Source organism: Cornus florida, unplaced genomic scaffold (assembly GCF_030987335.1).
Source record: "Cornus florida cultivar Cherokee Brave unplaced genomic scaffold, ASM3098733v1 CherokeeBrave_3.0.0_Hap2_Chr05, whole genome shotgun sequence".
Classification (NCBI taxonomy): domain Eukaryota; kingdom Viridiplantae; phylum Streptophyta; class Magnoliopsida; order Cornales; family Cornaceae; genus Cornus; species Cornus florida.
The window spans coordinates 68,862,067-68,884,803 of NW_026775575.1; the positions used below are offsets into that span (position 1 = coordinate 68,862,067).

Genomic DNA, 22,737 nt, shown 5'->3' on the forward strand with positions numbered 1-22,737 from the left:
AATCAACCAAACACACACACACATCAATGTTGCAACACACATTTCCCTCATTAATCACTAGTTAAGGGTGTACAAAAGTATTGCTCGGTGGTGACCTCTAAACCCTCTCTCTTACTTATTCTTTGTTGCATTCAATTATTTAGTTTAATTTGTTCTCTAGTTTAATCAACCAACCAACCATTTGTTTGATCACTCGACCTACTAACCCTAATTGTGATTCCACAAACTAGTACGACTCTAATCCCTTGGGATGATCCCTACTCGCCCTTGCTACGTTAGTAGTAGTGGTGGTAGTGGTTTCATAAATTTAAATTGACCTAAAAGGCTTTTCTTGAACCGCACATTCATTACATTATTTTGGCATATATCAAGCAGCCTCGTCAAATTCTGGCACGGTTGCCGGGGATTAGGCAACGTCGTATTTATGGAATCAATTAGGAATTAGTACTCTTTTGATCGTGTCTTTACTTTATTTTTTATTTTTCTTTTAATTACTTATTGTGTTTGTTCATCTTTGACAATGAGCATTAAGCTAAGATTCAAGCAAAGGAGCATCCAAGCAAAGAAAAATGCTAAAAATTTTTAAAAAATTGCTAAGCTAGGCTATAAATTTGGAGTTGAACCTCAATTCCTTAGTTAAATCGTCGACCCGCATGGAGGCTTGTTTTTAATTTCTTAGATAAATCGTGAGCCCACGTGGAGGCATTATTTTTAATTGTTCTTTGCATCATTGTTGTTAAAGCATAGAAGTATGGGTTAAGTGTTTGTGGAGGAAGTTTCATTGAAATTGTTGTGAAATTAAAGTGTTTGTTCATTCATTGTGTTTATGTGTTTTTACATTGTGCATGCATGGTCGTAGATCACTAAGACCAACTCTTGTCCCTCTTGATTTGCATCTTGAATCCATAGTTAGAAATCCTAGGGGAAGAGGAAGTTCTAGTTCTACCCGATTCAATACATCAATGGAATGCCATAATGAAAAGAATGTAGAGGACCTTGGTCACATAGACTAACAAGGTATCCTTCATCCAAATGTGCATCATGAGAACATGCAAGCACCATTAGGCATACCTAGGCCATTCATTCACCAACCACAACAACAATAAGGCCAAGTTCCATTTGGAATGCCAAGGCCAATGTATGCTCCACAACCTCCCATCATTCAAGGAAATCAAAATCAAGGTGCCCACGTTGCACCTCAAATTGCTAATCCTCCACTTGCTTTTAAGAGATCACTAGGTGCCTAATGAATATAATGCACCCACATGCATTCAATTGCCACCATTTAGAGCACATCACTATGAAATTAAGCCACAAACCATTCAAATGCTTCCTAACTATCATGGACTTCTAAGTGAAGAACCTTACAAGCATTTGGATGAGTTTCTTGAAGTATGTTCCACCGTAAAATATACGGACATGCCGGAAGAGGTTTTAAAACTCAAACTTTTTCCATTTACCTTAAAAGACAAGGCAAAGTATTGGTTTAACAATCTTAGGCCTTTTTCAATCAATTCTTGGGCAGAAATGCAACAAGAGTTCTTGAAGAAGTACTATCCGGTTTCTAAGACCAATGCCATGAGAACCTCAATTCGAGAATTTTCACGTGGGGATGGAGAAACATTTCATGAGGCATGGGAACGTTTTAATGAATTGCTTAGGAAGTGTCCACATCATGACATGCCCAAATGGCAATTAGTTCAATATATCTTTGAGAGCTTATCGGACAATTACAAAGGCATGGTTGATGCTTCCATGGGTGGCTCATACATTGATAGGCATGAGGATGGACGTGTGGCGTCTTTATGAGATCATGAGTGAAAATTCTTTGCATAGAACATTATCATCCAAGAATGGTAGAAATTCACAAGGTAGGAAGAGTGTTGGCTTACATCAAGTCGACCACTCAAATGAAATAGCCACCGACATGAAGTCCTTATCTCAAAGGTTTGATCAATTCTTGAGTAACCAAAACTCGGCGAACCAAGTATCTTCCTTCCCTAACCATTCTCATCATGCATCAAATGAAACATGTATGACTTGTTCTAGTGTTCTTCATTCTACTTCTCATTGTCCTTATGGACAAGTGCAAAATGAACCTAATGAACAAGCCAATGCAGCTTTTGTGAACCAAGGGAACAATCCTTATAGTACTCACTATAATCCAAGTTGGAGAAATCATCCGAACTTCTCTTGGAAAAATCAAGGAGAGGGCTCAAATACTTCCCAAGGCGGTTTTTAAGGGAAGTACATTCCACCTCCACTTCAAAACCAAGGATCTCAAGGTTATAGACCTTATTAATCACAAGGGAATCAATTTGCTAATTCTCATTTTCCCAACCAATCTTATTCCCAAGGAAATGCTAGAAGTCCTGCCTTTGAAGAAAAAGTTTTGAATACTTTAGGCACTTTAGAGGCTAACACTTAATAGTTACATTCTCACTCTTAATCTATTGCGAAGCTAGAAACCCAAGTAGGGCAAATAGCAAGCACTCTTAATGCAAGAGAAAAGGGAAAGATGCCTATTAATGCCCCATCTAAGCAACAATGTGTTGTGGAAACCCATTCCTCTTCGGAAGGCCACACCATTGAACATGTTAATGCGATGACTACCTTGCGAAGTGGTAGGATTGTGGACAATCAAGTTGAAATGTCTAATGAAGAGAGTAAACCGGTGCAACCTCAAGTTGTCACCCGTCCCGTTTCACATCCCATTCCTCCTTCATTGCATATACATGATCTTGTGAATGAGAAAACTTCAAAATGTGATTTAAAAAATGATTTTGAAAATGATTTGAAGAAAGATTTGCAAAAAAATGAATTTGAAAAGGTTTAGTTGAAAAATGATTTGAAACAAAGTGATTTAAAAATTTCTTGTGTTGAAGAAACTTCAAAGAAAAATTCCGAAAAAGTATTTGAACCAAAAGTTCCATTTCCAGATGCCTTAAAATGATCCATTTTAAAAGACAAGCAAAAGGCAAAACCAATGAAATCATGGAAATGTTTAGGCAAGTAAAAGTCAATCTTCCACTTCTGGATGCAATCAAGCAAATTCCTGCTTATGCCAAATTCTTGACAGACTTGTGCACCCAAAAGCGAAAGAACAAGAGCCAAGTACCAAAAAAAGTGGTTTTGACCGAGCAAGTAAGCTCAATTTTGCAACATAACACTTTGCCAAAATTTAAGGACCCCGATTCATCTACTACTTCATGCATTATTGGTGATCATATCATTAATCAGGCGCTTCTTGACTTAGGAGCAAGTGTTAACCTTCTTCTATACTCGGTTTATATCAAATTGGGCCTAAGTGAATTGAAACCGACGTCAGTAGTTTTACAACTTGCCGACCAATCCATTAAGAAGCCTAGGGGTATAATTGAGGATGTATTGATTAAGATTGACAAATTCTTCTTCCCCGTTGATTTCGTTGTCATTGACACAGAACCGGTCCCCAATCCTAAGAGCCAAATTCCCATTATCCTTGGCCGTCCTTTCTTGGCAACCGCTAATGCCAACATCAATTGAAGGACGGGGATAATGAAGATCTCATTTGGCCACATGAAGGTGAAGTTGAATATCTTTAATCCCACGCCCAATTCATTTGACAAATATGAAGGAGAGGTTAATGTTGTAGACAAATGTCATGATCTTCAATGTCAAGGAAATGAGCTTTTGTGTAAAACCAAAACTTCAAAAGGATCATCTTTAACCTTGCATTCTCAAGGTGTTGTTTCAAATTCTTGCTTTGAAAGGGCATGGAAGCCCAAAGGTTGTGATTGCATTAACAAGGGATCAAAAGTTTCTTTTGAGCTTAATCCAACAAATTCTTCAAATAACCATTTGTTGGGTGGAGTTCAAAGTATCTATCACCCCAACAAGGAGGGGATGCATTACAAGATCTTTGATCTTGGCTAAAAGAGCCCAATGTCTTACTAGAGACGTTAAAAACTAGTACGATATTTCGTAGGGTGTCAAAACCCTATTCCTCCCTCATTTCTATCTTAAATTTCATTTCTTGCGAAGTTTAAATACTTGTTTTTGGTTCATGTGCATTGCTAGGAACTGTTATTAGGATTGCATGAAATTTTGTGTTGTGATTGAGCATTTTGCATAAGTTTGATCGATCTCAAATGAGAGTTCGATCGATCGAACTTCCACCTGCATCCAACACTTAGAAAATTTTTTCACCTGCATCCAAATCACCTCTCTGTCCCATCGTTCGAACTAATTCTCAGATCGATCAGGAGACCTTCGATCGATCCAACTTCAAAGTTCGATCGATCTCGTGATCCAACACTTAGAAAAATTTTGAGCCTGCATCAACCTGCATATTTCAGCTTTCTATCTCATCGATCGAAAACATTTCAAGATCGATCTGAAGTTCTTCGATCAATCCAACTTCAAAGTTCGATCGATCCTCAAGTTCTAAAACTTAGCCAAATTTTTAAACCAAAAACCTGCATATTTTTTCTTTCTGTCTGATCGATCGAACATTTTGTTCAGATCGATCTCAGGTTTTCACTTCTCTATTTTGACCCTTGTTTGACTTTATTTGACTTTTTAATTTTCAAAAATCCAAAAATATTTTTATTTTATTTTATTTTTCAAAAATCCAAAAATATTTTCTATTTTTCAATTTTAGTTTTTAATTTTTCAAAAATTTCAAAAATCCCAAAAATACTTTGAAGAAAGATTATCAAAGTTCGATCGATATGACATCTCAGTTCGATCGATCGAACTAATCGGGAAATGTTTTTAAAAATAGACCTGGAGTGTCTCAAGATCGATTCATTCGATCGATCCAACCCTCCAAACCCTTGTCCCTCATCCTTCCCGTTGCCATCGCACTCATCCATCTTCATCATCTTCTCCGGTGACTCTCCGGCGAGATCCACACTTTGATTTTCTCTCTCTCCTCTCGGATTTGCATCACCATCTTCCTCTCATCTTCTCTCGCGACTAGGGGTAAGATCCGAGCCACACCTTGTCATTTCAAGCCTCCACTTGTTCAATACATGTTTTAAATGTTGAATCCATGTTGTATTGATGATGAAATCCACTATTAATGAGCTTGAAGCATGTTTGTATATATGTGTATATATATGTGTATATATGTTTATATATTTCGAGTTTTGAATTGATTATGGGAGTATGGGCCATGCTAAGTGAGTAAGATTGATTGGATTTGTTGTGTTGATGGGCCCACGACCTTGTTCGTGTGGCCCCCGTGCTTCCAAAGTCAGAGATCTGTGACCTTTGAGTTTTCACCTTCGCACAGTTCGATCGATCAAACTTCTATCTCAGATCGATCTTGAGAGATCGATCGAACTCATTTCTCAGATCGATTGAAGTTTTGAGATCGATCTCAAACCTTTTTATGATCGATCGAACTTCACAGATCTCATACACACACTTCATTCATCATGCATTATGTTCATGCTATCTCATATATGCCCAATGCCTGTGATCTTCCAATGATCTTCCACATTGGATGCATTTCATACTTACACTGTTTAGCATGTTTCATATCCTGTCACTTGCATAGATTTATGTCATCTATATATTTTGTCTATTTTATTTGACATGCATGTTTCTATTTTGTGCTTTCAATTCTTAATTCTGGCACTAACTCCCCTTGCAAGTTTTTTAATTATTTTTCAGGCTATGACTAAGCGCAAGACTGTTGCCAAGAGGCAACACGGGCCTCAGAGACATATCCGACCGAGGATAAAGGAGCCAGCAGAGCCCTTTCATGCACAGGAGGAGCCCTTACAGCCTACTCCACCTCAGTCACCTGCTCGTGAGGCTGATGATGATCATATTCCATCCACATCTGCAGCTCAGCCTGCGTTTACACCATCACCATCTCCATCATATGCTGGAGCTGAGCATTCACTAGTACCATCTCCACCACACCAGCCAGCTCCACCAGCTCGAGAGTGTGATAGGCCCGCGCCTAGATATGTTCATATGGCAGTGGACCATGAGTCGGTGTTCGACACAGATTTTTTCTCTAGATCGGTGCTGACCCGATCAGCTTACCATGACACTATCCAGAGGGGCCTTACAGCTATTCTTGCCCCAGTTACATAGCCAGTCTACCCGCGGCTGGTACGGATGTTCTTCCAGAACCTCCGACCGTCCCCGCGTACCACAGCAGAGCTGGTCACTACTATAGATGGCCATCAGATCACGATTACTGTGGACTCACTAGCCCGCTCATGCCTCCACAGTCGTGAGTAGGGTTCTAAAAACCCTTGGTAGAACCTTATACGTATATTTATAGGCCAAACTAATCCTAGGTTCAATTAAACCCTAAATTGACTTACTCAACCCATAGACCAACCCATGTTAGATATACGTCGGCTACATACGTAAATTCTAAAAATACAAAAAAACCTAATTTAATAAATAACACCTTTAACCATTAAAATAAAATAAAATCTAATTTAATAAACAACTAAAATAAATAAAATCCAATTAAATAAACATGAGATTCAAATAATTAATCAAATAACATAAAAACAAAACCATTTAATTAAATACACAATTAAATAAAATAATTAAATAAACAACCACATAACACAAGTAATTTAAATAATGCACAATTAATAAATTAAAATGCAATTCAACAATTAAATAAATTCCAAAACTATCCTTTTAAAATTAGGGGTATTACAGTAGCAGCGAGCGAGATCTAGTTAATATTTGCATACAAGGCATGAGCAAAACCTACAGGGTACACTTGGTCAATTTGGGACTCAACAGCTTCAGCGACCTCACCATAGTTGTACGAAATATTTGCAAGGATCTTGCACCTCCCAAAGTAGAGGTCGCTAGACAGGCCACTCGCAAAGACACCAGTTACTTCTTGTAATGACAGAGCCAATAAAAGCCGTGAAACAGATACCAAAGCTAATGGACCTCGCACTGAGTGAGCCAATGATCCTCCCCCATTCCCAGTACGTATAGAGGAAGTCGCTAGCACCCTTGAGCAGTGGGTCAAGCATGGTATGGTCGCACTACCTGTTCCTCACAAGGAGCCAACCGGGCAAGATCGTGCCAGTCCCAATTTCTGCATCTTCCATCAAGCCACCACACATCCGACAAGCACCTGGAGAACCCTGAGGCAAATCTTTCAATAATGACTCAAGGGTGGTGATCTCAAGTTGACCGTGCCAAAGGATGTGCGGTGCAATCCCTATCCTCGCCACCACGGTATGGCCATGGTCACTTATTATGATGAGATTGAAGAAACCAACCCCCCGCATTTAAAGACTCAGATGCAACAACATGAGGAAGAGTGTTGCGTAGTAGCTTCGTCGAGTCAGCACACTTCCCAGCAAGCCCCTTTGACTATTTCCTTCTCTGAATCTGATAAAAGAGTGTTTACTCCTCATAATCATCCTCTCTATGTCACCGCACAAGTCAATAGTAGGGAGTTCCGACGTGTTTTTCTAGACAATGGATCCTCCATTAATATCATACGGTGGATAACTTTCTACAAAGCTGGTCTGCCCCAGGATCGCCTTATCAAGGAGGCCATCGAAGTATACGGTTTTGACAATGAGTCCCACCAAACTCTCGGTTATGTGAATGTTGATCTAGTAGTCGGCAAGTTTCGCGCTCCCACTAAGTTCTATGTCATTAAGGTCGACACCTCCTACCACGTGTTCTTTGGGCGGGCATGGATGCACCGTTTTGGTATAGTGGCTTCAACCTATCATCAATATTTTAAGGGCATATTGGGCAACAAGGTCATCACTATCTCATGCTCCGATAAACCCTTTGCTAAGCATGAGGCCTACTTCGCCGAGGCACTATTCTTTAATGAATTGGAAGATGAGGATGAAGAAGGCGAGACGAATATCATTCCCACCCCACTGCCCAAGTGGGAAGAAGTACAGTAAGGAATCTTTTACCTTCCACAACTGTACGTACCTCACCGCAGTACAGAATCCGCTTCCCCTCGAGAATGCAAATGAGTCCGGTTGCCGGATGGGTGATACGTCTACCGTTTATGACGGTGTGCAGGCTTAGCTTTGGCCAACCCAGTTGCTTAGCCCACACTTACTGAAGTGGAGCGACTACAGCTTCCAAATCTCGAGGAAGTCAATCTCACTCCCGTTGGACAATAACCGCGGACCACATTCATCTCCTTGCAACTAGACTCGTCATTGCGAGAAAGCCTCATCTGCCTTTTGAAAGAGTTTTCGGACATTTTCGCTTGGACCTATAACGAGATGCCTAGATTAGACCCCCAGCTCGTGACATATCATCTCAGCACCATACCAGGCTCACGCCCTGTCAAACAAGAACCTCAGTCTATCGCCCAGAGCTCGAGTTTCAAATTAAAACAGAGGTTGAGAACTTGCTTCTCGCAGGTTTCATTAGACTAATCCTGTACCCTACTTGGCTGGCAAATATTGTTCCTGTAAAGAAGAAGAATGGGCAAATCTGTATCTGTATTGATTTTCGTGATTTTAACAAGGCATGCCTGTAATACCCCTAAATTTAAAAGGATGGTCCTGGTATTTTACTAAATTATTTACGTGTATTTTTTTAAAATTGTTTAATTGTTTATATGTGTTTAGTTGGCTAATTGCTTGGTGGTTTTAATTGTTGTTAATTAATTAAGTTAATTGCAGTAATTGTTTTATTTAATTATTTGATTTAATTATTTTCTTTAATAGAATTTATTTCAATTAATTGTGTATTTGATTCAATTATTTTTTTTAGTAAAATTTATTGTTTTCCTTTAATTGGATTAATTGTAATATGTGTTAGTTAAAGTATTAATTGGTTTATTATAATTGTTAAATTGTGAAATACGTTAATGGGATTAATTTAGGGTTTCCCGTATTAATTTAGCCGACTTAGTTCTCTGTATTATATTGCACTTAGGTTTAGGTTTGAGGGTGGCTTATAAATACATCATTAGGGGTCTGCCTAGGGTTTTAGAACCCTATTCACGGCGTAGTGAAGGCAGAAAGACATTTAGAGAAGTCTGGGAGAAAACAGAAAGGGAAAACAGAATGTTCGCCGGAGAATTTAGGAAGACGACGGCGTAAAGTTTCGGATTGAGACCTAAAGGGAAGTTCTAATCCTAACTCTTTCCCTTTTACTCGTGTTCTTTACATGCCTAAAGCAGTTCCAGGGATCATTAAACGTAAGAATTAATTGGTTATGCATGTTAAATCTTATTAAAGCAGTAGTTGAAACGAATTGTAAATTGTTAGCTTTTGTGTTCGACTATGTATCTGCTTGTTTAATTGCTGTTAATTAATGCATAAAGGAGTTGGATAAGTCCTTTCTGGTTAAGTCTGAACCTAATAAAAACCATTTGAGACTATAACAGAGAGGGACGGAATCAATGGAATTCACCGGAGACGAAACAGGTGGGAGCCAGCTCTCAGTTGAAGAAAGCAGGCTCTCCTTCACAAAGAGGCGGCTCCATGGAAGCATGGAGCCGACTCTAAAGGCCTTAGAGGCTGCTCTAACTTGTTTGGAGCTGGCTCCATCTTGTTTGGAGGCGGCTCCCTCTTTGAGGGAGCCGGCTCCTTCGTAGTTTTTCAGTTTTTTTTTTTGTTCTTTGCGAGACCTGGGCTATTGGGGTTGGATTCCTAAAGTTCCAGGTTGAAATAGGAGTTGTTCTGGGGGTGTTCAGTAATGTCTAAACCTTTATTAAAGTTTCAGGAGGCGTCGTAATACATAATATACCATAGGAAACTAATGTAGGAAACAGTAGGAAACTTTTCAGGAGGTTGCGTGTTGGATTGGATACGAATGATTGAAGTTGCTCATTTTTAAATTAGCAATTGACTTAGGGATTTTATGATTTAAATCATGTCGCAATGGTATAAAAATAAGCATGCCAATTATTATAATCTCTGTTATGCTTAATGGGAACTTAGTTGATAACTATAAATTCTTGTGTCTTATCAACTTACTGGATATTGTGGAATGGTTTTGAGTGAGCATGTTAATTCTGATATTATTATTATTATGCTTATAGTGGATTAAAGGATGGATTACACCTATTCTCTGTATTTTTAAACTTATTGGAGAATCATGTATCGGTTGTACAGAACAAGCATGTTATATACATATTCTTGTTACACTTGTGATGGACTCATGGAATAATTGATGCTTTTACTTAGTATTTCTGTTATCAATTTTGGAATTTATGCATTAGTTGATAGTTACATTTATTATTTATGCTATCAACTGCTGGACGGATTGGATTGTATGCACCAGTATGGGACGGTGGCATACTAGGGATGGTTTAGCTCAAATTGCTAAGTCCTACCTATGTCGGAATAAGGGAACAGATTATTAACATAAAATCCTACTTATATGTAGTCTGTGCGGCTGAATAAGCTGAACGACTAACTGGATTTCTTATGGATGGATAAGATCAAATTTTAAATATATTTTTATGGTACCGCGATATGAGCTTGAGTCTAAGAGTCGTCGGTTTGGGAGCGTATATGCAGTAGGATGCATAGCTGGCTATGTTAGTTGAGGTATACCCTGTTAGGTCTAGGTACTCATGCCCACCTTTGGGTGCGTTTTCGCATGTTGCCTTCTATTCAGGTTGAGACCCTCTTCATAGTCCAGTGAGAGTCCTGTAATGTGGATATTCTTATGTACAGATTATTAGCTATTGTTGAATTGCTTAGGATGTATATGTGTATCAAGTCTTTGTTTAGATTGTAGTAGGATAGAACTTATTCTTGGGCCTGACCCACTTCTATTTTTCAGGTATTCATCAGTTCCAGACTTAGACCTAATCGTGCTGAGCAGAGACTATTACTCACTCTTACGACGACGTAGGACTTCTCTCCATGGTTTCATTTCGGATGTTCTTTTAATTATTTTTACTTCAGTTTGGATTTTTGTATTAAGGGTCCAATGGATGGATTCCCGAGTTGTTTAAATATTGGAGGTTTTGGATTTTAAGTTTTAATTTTAAAGGATTTTATTTTTAGAATTCATTCAGCTTTTATTTATTTCTTATTTCATTTTGTAATCTGTGTTCGTTTTAAATAATTAATTGTTTGATATTTTCCTCGGGTTCGGGCTTGGGCCTGATCAACCCGTGTCTCGGATCCGAGGGGTATCACAATGCTCAAAAGATGATTTCCCTCTCCCAATCAATGATACGTTAGTTGACGCAACGGTCGGGCATTCACTCTTTTCCTTTATGGATGGTTACAGTGGCTACAATCAGATATGGATGGCTGAAGAGGATGCTCACAAAACTGCATTTCAAATGCCACTTAGCAATTTCCATTACACTGTCATGCCCTTCAGGTTGAAGAATGCAGGTGCCACATATCAGAGAGTTATGACTGCCATTTTCCATGATATGCTACATCACACGGTGGAAAACCTCATTACTGTTGATATCATTGTTGCATACTTATTTATTGTTTGATAAAAAAGAACCCCTACTAAACCTTTGGTATTCTCTCTTCATCTAGTCTTAGTCACCAACGTTAAAGCCTCGGTTAGAGATATAAAAGAGTAGAGAAGAGACCTAGTTGAAGAAAAAAAGAGGGGCCAAAGTTAGCAATCAACAGGCTACTGACACGTGGGCGAAACGAAACTTCATTTTGTGTCATTTTTTCATTTTACAAAATGATGTATTTTAAAATAATTTGTAAAATGTCTTTGGGAGGGCTATTTAGGCAACTCTTACTTAAATGTTTCAGATAGGACTTATTTGCACAAATTGATACTTTAAAGGTGTTTCTAATAAGTGGAGGATATGATTCGCACGGTAACCATGCTATATGGTTGTTTTCTGCACCACTTTTTACCTATTACATGGGAGTATATCACAATCTCAGTTCACTTTCTCTGCTGTTTCTCCCTTATCTAAAAGAAGCCACGCCTAGGAATCCTTGTAAGGTACAGAGTAATAAGTTTGGCATTTTTTAATGTTTCAAATTCTGCACCGGACGCTACTTGGGGTCCTACTCAATAAGGATAAAGTTTGTCCTCCTAGGAGTCATGGATCAAAGAAATAATGATAAAGCTCTTTTATTGAAGATTTAACAAAAGCCTATGATATATTTATTGGAAGCCTAAACATTGTCTTGAATGTTAATTACAAGAACTATAAAGGTTATATGGTGACTGTTTAGCCCTACGTTTAGGCCCCCACCCAACAACAATGATGATGTTGGGCCTCTTAAAAGCATTCCATAATCGATCACTAACATATAAAATTCAGGTTGCTCAATGCAACTGGATGGATATGTGCACTACTAATATCATTGATTGGGCTGCTTTTAATTCTTTCGAGCGAAAATTACTCAAATTTTCTAGTCCAACAATTTTGGAATCTAGTGGATTCCATCATAATGGGCTGCTCTCCTCTTTGTAGGTTCGGCTTAAAAGCTGGTTTTACTTTTGGGCTTTTAATTTGCGGTTTTGGTAGGCTCTGTTTTGGGCTCTACTCGGGTCCACTGTTCTGCTATCTTAATGATGTATTTTTAAATAATTAGTTCTGCTCTTGGTTTAATTTACAATTTTTTTAATCTTGAAAAGCCGTTCATGTTTTGTCAGCTTCCTTTGATTACCAATGAATCTGTTGGTATATAATGTTCATGTCCAAACCACTTAATTCTTCCTTCTTTTTTTGTTTTTTCATAAACTTGTCTGCTAGTCACTCCCCTCAAAGTCGATATCTTTGCTATAAATCTCCTACAATCCAGGGTTCATAATAGTTGGATTTTATTTTATCTTGACAACCATGAAATTAGTATAAATAAATTAAAGACGTGTCAGAAAATATTGAAATCTTTTTGTTTTTGTTTTTCTTTTTTCAAATGGCAAGAGCTAATAAAATCATTATTTTGTCTAATTATCTGATGAAATAAATCATGATAGTATGGTTAATTAGCTTAAATGATAATATGGTGCTATGATAGACTTCACGGATTGTTTTTCATGATTTCATTACTAATGATACGTGACATAATTAGCTTTTTTTTTTGGAAACCGGAGAGAGAAACTTTCCTTTTCTTTGATCTATCTTAGATTTTTGCGGTTATATATAATGAAGCTATATATAATTAATCATGGAGAGAATCAAAAGATATGTAAAAAAATATTGTGGGTTGGTTTGAAACTATAACTCTAAAATTTAGAATTATGTTTGTATCGCTGCATAATTAGTGTTTATAATTATAGATGATTACTCAAAAAATTTAAGGCACCTATAAACGAAATTAGTCATGGATAATTATTTATTTGCACATTTAGAGGAGGACTGTTTTGATGGTTTCAATGTTCACGTTTGTGATGACATCGTATTTACCATTTGTGATACAATTATGAATATTTTTTCGTAATTTTACACTGCTAATTCATTTTTATAAATAAGCATGCGTTTATTGTTTCATACGAATTACTCGTAATATCTCCAAACTCTTATAATAGGCCATTAAGTGTAACATTTAAATTAAGAACTAAACCACATATAACTACATAATCAATCTTTCTAAAATTGTCGTATTCTTTATGGGTAATTTTGTGGGTGGTTCTCCAATCTCAATTGACATTTGAGTATTCTATATTTTTTCGGTGGTGTTGCTTTAACATTCTTCAAAACAAAAATAGAAATATCAGAAAGAATAAACTTAAAAGGGAAGAAATTTAATGATTTGTGACTGTGTAATTATTTTTAGTAAATCGTTGTGCTTTATTTTCCTAATAAACTTAGCATATGAGATAATTAGTGTAACATTATTGTAATTAGTTTCCTCAAATACTTCATAAATTATCTAATAAATTAAAAAAACACATCGCATACACAAGATTTTACGCTGTTGAGATTTGATGTTCATAAGTTGCTAATCATTCAAATAGAATGCTATATGCATAAAGTAAAAAAAGGTGTGACAAGTTATATCATGCAAAAACTCTCATTTGAACCCAGTTAATAATACTTCAATTTTATTGTTAATTGTAAATAAATCTGACTCACTGTCCTATTTTTTAAAATCTGATTCACAAATGATTATGCGACAAACTAAATAATTTTTGTGTGGTTTCATTATTGGTGTTCAATTTAATCCATAATATTGCAATGCTAATGTCAGACAATAGGGTGATTTACTACCCGATAAGAGGTAGCGAATGTTTGTTGTTTCCTCTCTTTATTCGATTTTCTGCATTGTATTTATACCTATGCAAGATAAAATATATTAATCATTTTTGGCTTGTCATACTCAATTAATTTGAAAATTTTACTTGGCCTCCTGCATTAAATATAGTTTTTGCTTCAGTCTATGACAAGAAGATGAAATAATTAAAAATAAAATAAAAAATTCAGAATCCCATTTCACTTTCTTTCTCATCTAAAGGAAATCACGATTGGGGATCTTATAAGACAGTGAATTTGGTTTTTTTTCCATGTCTCAAATTTTGCACGGGAGAATACATGGTGCTGCCCTTTGAGGAAGTAAATAAAATGCCCAGTATATCGTGTACCAAGTTAATTTGAGTCGTATATGCACAATAGATGCCGAGCATGTATATCATGAAAAAATAATAATAATAAATAAATAAATATTAGAAACGTACAAATATAATTTAATTTTTTTTTTTTTTTTTTTAAAATAAGTTTTAAAAATTTGGCTGAAAAAACCGAAAACATAAAAATTCAAATACGGATACATACGTATATAATACATTGTATGTATTAATAATTTAGGACCAAAAATTCAACTATATATACACAGTATTTATTTATTTTATGCATAATATCCTTGTAGAGACATTAAAAGAAAATGTAGCAAACAATAAATGTTAGAAATAAAGAAATAAATTTTTATTTTATGCAAAATGGCACCATCACTATAAGCATGGAAGAAATAAACTAATTAAATATAATTAATCAATAACTATGACATCATAATTTCATCACAAATTAATAAAAAAATTCTAATTAAAATAATCAACTATGTTTATCTTGAAAATAAATATTTGCTCTCTATTTCCCACCTTCTCTAGATAACCTATATATATATATATAGTAAATGCACAAGTATAATTAAAATTAAAATTTCAAATTAAATTATATTATAATATCACATAATGCATTTATGCACATACTTAAATCCTAAAAGTGTTCTTGACTCATTTTATCACTGTAAGGTTTATAAACTTTTAAAAACAAAATAAAATAAAACAAATATCTATAAATATTTATCATTAGAAACAACAACGATCTATGAGAATCTATGTCATTTTTCAAAGTTTGACAAAGTGTGTGTATATATAAGGGTGATGTATACGTATCAAAATGTTTAAAATCATTTTATTTAAGTTAGAAATAAAAATTGCGTATTTTATCGTATCTTTGAAAGCTGAATGACAAACGAAAGTATTTCTCCTAAAAAAATCGTGCGTAAACCATATAATTCGTGTATCATTTGATAATTTACTAAATACGTTTATTTGATAGATTTATTTATGTTTCATTTAAATTATTAAGCATTTGGCAAAGTCACCATCACTTAAAATTTGTTACCATTTTAAGTAACTCTCATTTTTTTTTAAGTGATATTCAAATTACCGTACTTAATTAGATTATCACTTAACTATTCAGAAGTGTTGAAAATGATTATCAAATAGCAGCAAAGAGTACTCTTCAAGATAATTTGGTAGTTTGGTTGTTTTTTAAAGACATTTTTTCATCTTCATTTTCTAAATAAAGCAACTAGAGTGTAAAGCTACATTTGGTAAGCAAAAATGAAATAAAGTGGAAATGAAATGCAATTGAGAATGGAATAAGAATGATGCACGCACGAATGTAATGGTCATTCTTATTTCATCGTTTAGTTACAATCACCGAATGAGATATTTATTTATATTTTTGTGTTTGGTTGGAGTACTAGTTTAAAAGTTAGAATGGAATTAATGAGTTTAATATAATTATTTTTTGAAATTAAACTTTTCAATAAAAAAATTAATAGAGTAATATATATGTCTTATATATTTTTAAAATAATAGTATGTATCATAATATTATAAGTTACATAGAATATTATATATGCTATGTCTTATTTTTCTGTATATTAGTAACATATTTAATGTAATGTGTTTATTACATAAATTGTATGAGATATTATATAGACTATATTATATATCTATCATAATATATATATGTTATATATATAACAAATAATTAAGTATAAAATTTATATTAAATATACACATTATACATTGTATTAGTGTCTAAAATATCATGTACTATTAGTAATATGTATATAATAATTGTGAATACATAATATTATATAATATTAGCTAAATTATATCGATATCATATAATATATTATGTATATTATTAATAATATTTAAAATCTATACATATTATGAATTATGTAATTAATATATTAACTACATAAATTTATAGGACATTTATAAAATTTAATATATGAGTTTGTCGGGTTTTAACAATTTATTATATAATACTATAAGTATCTATTATATAATAATTTATTAGTATAATATAAAAGAATCAAAATTAATAAAAATGTCTTACAAATAGTAAATTATATTTAATATTGTATATTAGTAGAATACCCAAAAATATTTATTGGTACATTTTTTTTTATTATAGTTAAAAATTATATAAATGAGCAAGAATTAATTATCCCCGTTCAAGATTGACCTAACATGCATTTAAAATTAGAGCTAGACCACACTGCCACTCTGTTGAGGAGACATAGCAATTTGACCAGGATTTACAAAAATGTTAAAATAACCTTCAATTAGATCTATATACCAGCATTGTGTGGCATTGTGTGCTAAAAAAAATTGGGTAGAATAACCCAATTTAATAAATATATAAATAGAAATAATGTACTCAAATGAGTTTGTGTCACACACAAGACTATTGTAGGACCCACAAAGAGTTAAGCCCACACCACAGTTCATATATAAATTAAGTTTGTCAAATTTAGATGTGACACAGACAAGCTTCAAGTAACAGAGAACACACAATTGCCCCAAGCAATCTTTCTCCTAGGATCCGACTCTTTGTGGCAATCTTATATACCTTTTTCCTTTTGAGTTCAGGTAAACTATTATATATATAATTGCCCCAAGCAATCTTTCTCCTAGCATCCGATTCTTTGTGGCAATCTTATATACCTTTATCCTTTTGAGTTCAGGTAAACTATATATATATATATAGGGTAAAGTACACTTACACCCCCTCAGATTTGTCAAAAGGACAGCCATATAAAACTTACATGTTTTTTGGACAAAGACACCCCTAATACGAAACTCCAACACAACAAAGCCTTAAATCCCCTAAAAAGATGAAATTACCCTTAATATTAAATTCAGATTTATTGTAAAATATTAAACATATTTAAAGGACACAATTACCCCCAGAAAAAACCCAAATTCCCTCACAAGTCTCATCTCTCTGACACCTCTCTCTCTCTCTCCCTCCTACGCCGCCTCTATGTGTAAAGTCCTTTTTCATTATATATAGGGTAAAGTGCATTAAACCCCCCTGAACTATTGGTCATTTGCAAGAAACCCTTCTGAACTACAAAAAAACCCCCTGAACTATGATTTTGTTGCAATTTACCCCCTTGAACTATTGGTTATTTGCAAGAAACCCCCCTGAATTACAAAAAAACCCCCATGAACTATGATTTTATTGCGATTTACCCCCCTGAACTATGATTTTGTTGCAATTTACCCCTTTGAACTATGATTTTGTTGCAATTTATCCTCGTGACATCAGCTTCCGGTACCGAAAATTTTGAAAGACCAGTTTACCCTTATAACACGTACACTGCGTCGTTTTAACTTATACACTTCTTACTTTTTTTTTTCTGCCAAAAGATGTCTTTCACCCAACACAACCCAAAACTGAGAGCTAGAGAGAGAGAGAAGAGACCAAAGAAATTCGAGGTCGGCGGGATAGCTCGGTCTCGGATGATGGCGTCTTGTGCGCGGAGAACTCGGCTGTGATGAGAGCTTGGTTGACTCGGCCGTCAACTATAGAGGCGGCGGCGAGCTCAAGGGGGCTCGGTGGTGAACTATGGACGGTTGTGTGCTCGAAACACAGACGGCGATGTGCTCGGCTATGGAGATGGCGGAATGGGCCGGCGAGATTGGAATGGACGGTGGAATGGACTGGCGAGCAAGGTGAGCTGAACAGTGGGCAAGGCGGTGACGGCGATGGGCTGACGCAATGGTGCAGAGAAGTGCGATATATATGGCCGACGGATCTGACTAGTGGTGCAACGGTTATGATGGAGTTATGACAGGAGACCCACCGATCCCAGCAACAAATTCCTCGGCTTCATCGTCCCTTTCAGTCAATCAATTCACTTGGATAGGGTAAACTGCAAAAAAATATATAGTTTAGGGGGTTTTTTTGCACATACCCTGATAGTTCAGGGGTTTTTTTGCAACTTTTATAGTTCAGGGAGATTTCTTGCACATACCCCAATAGTTCAGGGGTTTTTTTGCAATTTTTATAGTTTAGGGAGGTTTCTTACACATACCCCAATAGTTCAGGGGGGTTTAATGCACTTTACCTTTATATATATATATATGTATCAAAGTGTTTGATAATTATCATCAAGAACATAACAAAAAAGACTGTAATTTCGTGAAGAAAATGAAGTCGAGAATTGGCAATCTGAAAAAGCCAAAGTAACCGATCTCGCCGGGCGGGATTGTGAGTTTCCTCAACTCTCTCTTTACCGCCGGAAACTCAAAAAAGGCAAAGATCTCATCCTTCGCCGGAGATTACTATGCGAAACAATTAGACAGTGGATTTTGCGGCGGATCGAAGATAAGCAGATCGGCGACGGATCAAAGATGCCGTCAATGAAGAAGACAAGCAAATCGACGGTGAAGTGTTGTAAAGTCCTCCCGGTCCAGGGGCAGGCGCCGGAGTTAGAGATCGTCCGGGAGCCATCGCGTCTAATATAGGCAGAACCAGAGCTGAGCCAGAGCTATGCCATCATGTCTACTATCTGAACAGCGGCAATGCCGCTCCGGCGGGAAAAACAAATTCGGAATTTGGGGGTGAGTATGGCCGGAGGCCGGAACCGGAGGGACCAGGATATTGCTCTTAGCATGCCCGAAGGCCTGAGTTTGAGCAACCTAGTTCGAAGTATGGATCTGAGTATGGTCTAGCACTGTCTGGTCCGCTGTATGTCCATTGAGAGAGGAGACTGTCGATATTTTTAATTTTTTTTTTTTTTACTTTTTTTTTTATGCATAAATTCATGAAGGTAAATTGGTTCAATTTTTTAAATTGCAAAGTTAAACAGGTTCCTAAACGGTTAAAGGATAATTTGGTCAATTTCTCATATAAGGAGGTGTCTTTGTTCACTTTTGAACTTCCAATGGGTGTCTTTGTCTAAAAAAATAGATAAATTTCATCTATATGTCTTTTTGGCAAGCCTCAAAGGCGTTAGTGTACTTTATCCATATATATATATATATATATATATATATATATATTAAGTAATACTATGTTTTGATTGAAAGATGATTTTGACTTGCTACATCACTTTCAGTAATGAAATAAATTTTTGGTTTACAGACTCTGTTTGGTTAACCAAATGAATGTTAAAATCCTACAATAATTTATAAAGCAATGAATTGACAAAAATCTAAGGAGATATTTACTTCTTAAGTACGAACCATCTAAAAAGATCTAAATGGACTCATCATACATTTTAGTAGAGGTCACAAGTACTTGGTTCACTTTTTCGCCCTCTTGTTTCAGTTTTCTCCTAATAATGGAAGCTGAAAATCATTATAATAATATATGTTTGATTGACAACGTCTTAAAATTATTTTATGAAAATTCAGATAAATGTTTTATTGATCTTTGAAAAAATATATATCTTTTTTCAGTTATGATTGAGAACTGTTTTTTAAAAACTGAATAGAATACTCTTCCTCTTAGGTAACATTTAGGACAAATTGAAATGTTTCTTGCACTCATGATTGAAACTAAAATCTACATGAATCTGCCAATTAATCACTTTCTTTTCACAATAACTAGTCGACTTACATTATCATTATTTTTTGGATAGCATTAAAGAGAGGAATTGTAAGAGATTTTATTGTAGAGTGTAAAGAGAGGAATTGTAAGAGAAATATAACATCGCTTTCCTTTTCTTCGTTCATTCGAAAGCCTATGAGTTGTAACCCTTTTTATTTGAAATAAAAATATTGAACTTCTTATTTCTTATATGAATAAAATGGTGTTGATAGGATGTATGTAGTTTATTATTTTATTTTATTTTTATTTTGTTTCATTTAAGATATTATTTATTTATTTATTATTATTCGAGGAAGAGACTCGAATACGGGCATACTTGCTCGAAAAATTGGGCAATTCTACTAACTAGGTGTAACAAGGGTCATTTGTCCCACATCGGAATCGGATGGGAAAGTGATTTGGTATAAATGGGTGAGTATGCAGTATTACCCAATAGTTTGAGTTTTTGGGTAAATGGACAAGCGCCCACAACCCAGTCCTTAATCCGGTGTCACGCCAAGCGCTCGGCCCGGAAGGCATTCGGGCTAGCATCCCGGATAGGCAGGGTGGCCCGAACCGCGACGAGGGCGTTGCAAGTTTGGGTGGGGGAGAATGTAACAAGGGTCATTTGTCCCACATCGAAATCGGATGAGAAAGTGATCGGGTATAAATGGGTGGGTATGCAACATTACCCAATAGTTCGAGCTTTTGGATAAATGGGCAAGCGCCTACCCGTTACACTAGGCCACTCTTTGTAAAAAAGAAAAAAAGAAGACTTAAGTACTGATGTTTTAACAGTGACACTTAAAATAACTTAAATTTACATATCATGATCCCAAAAAAAAAAAAAAAAAAAATTGCATTTACAAATAAGCACGAGGTAATTATTTCAAAAAGAAAAATGTTGGGGAGTTCGAATTTGAACTCTCCAAAGCCCAAACACTTGCACAGATTCTGCGTGGCTCACCAATATCACTACTCTTACAAATAATGATCGTTAATTTATTTTGAGTACAATATACTGTAATCATAGTGAGAACTGATCGAGAGCATCCTCCTTCCCACAAATTTACAAGAGCTTATGATTTAAAAAATGTAAATCAGCATTTGGTATTGTTGTAATTACAACAAGAAAATCCTCCTTTTCATAAACAAGTAAGAGCTAAAAATGATGAAAATCGGTTTGTAAAAAAATAAGAAAGAATAAAGGGGAAAATTATTATTATTTTCTTCTTCTCAAAAGTGTAGTTTGAGGTGCTTAAAAAATAATAATAGAATCACTGAAATTACAACTGATAATTATGAATTTGATAATTTTATTTATTTATAATTTAAAGTATTCAAAATTTAGTTACAGGTGAAATCACTTACACTTAAGACTTTTATACCATTTTAAGTGGTTCTTATTTTTAAATGATAGAATATTTAACTTAAAGAATTCAAGTCCATTGAAATTATGTTATCAAGTGTACTTGACTAAATAAATACTTCAAAATCAAATGTTGAAAATGATTATCAAATCACATTTAAGAATACTCTTCAAGATAACTTTGGAGTTTGGATAATTTTGAAAGACAATTGTGTTTTTCTATTTTTTTTCTAAAGAAAGCAACTGTAAGGTATCAAATTTGAAGTTTGAATTTGGAATAAATGTAATTATATCATTTAAACAAATAGTAATAAATGTTTTGTTGTGGACTGTAAGTGATCCTTAAGAATAACTATATCATTATACTTTTGAATACAAAGAGGTGCAAGCTAAGTTAAATACATTTTAACTTGGCTAATTATCACACAATCCAAGTAAAGTTGGTTAAACAAATATTGTATATCTTTATTCGAGGTCTTGACCTCTACCTATAAGGAATTTACAGGTAATTGAGTCTTTTTTGGGCTTGCCTTATTTTTACGTTAAGATTCTCAATTACAATATATGATCCTTATTATAACCATATATATATGATTTTGTTTCTTTAGATTATAATTCTTCTTCTAATAAAATTATTATAAAAAAATGAGTTTAGTAGTAATTTGGGCTTGGGATTCCATTATTTCTGGCCTCCTTAATAAATCCAGCCCACTATGTTCGGTCATGCTGGCCCAAACTTCTTGTTAAGACCCAACTTGAAAGTTGAGTAGTCTTTGTATTTACCGTAGTCCTCATGTGATGATGTGTCGTCTTTTTATTGGTGGGAAAATATTTTTTCACGGAACTATCATTTCCTTTTAATAATGGCAATAAACTAATCATAAACAAGAATCTTACCTTTTTTAGAAATAAACAAGAGCTAATAAATTGATATTGGTAGGTAGCAAAGAGATTTATTGATGGTTCATTACTAACAGATTTTCATAAACAAGAATCTTATGGTCCGTGGAAATATCATTTCCTTTTAATAATGACAATATACTAATCATAAACAAGAATCTTATCTTTTTTAGAAATAAATTACAGCTAATAAATTGAGATTGGTAGGTAGCAAAGAGATTTATTGATGGTTCATTACTAAAAGATTTTCGGCTTTACTCAAAAAAAAATAATAAAAAAAAATTTAAAAAAAAAAAGTATGAAAATAATTGTATTTTTTTGATACATCTGTAAATTGTAATCACTTAAACATAGATGATTATTATTCTTTTTTTTAAAAAGGCCTAGAATGAGACATTTTGGAACAATGTTCAAGCTTTGAG

The 22,737-nt window shown here is 34.8% G+C and overlaps 1 pseudogene; it reads right to left on the reverse strand.

The window, feature by feature from the left end:
* Positions 1-1,583: 1,583 nt before the first annotated feature.
* On the reverse strand, positions 1,584-1,682 carry LOC132310746 (small nucleolar RNA R71; annotated as a pseudogene).
* Positions 1,683-22,737: the final 21,055 nt, after the last annotated feature.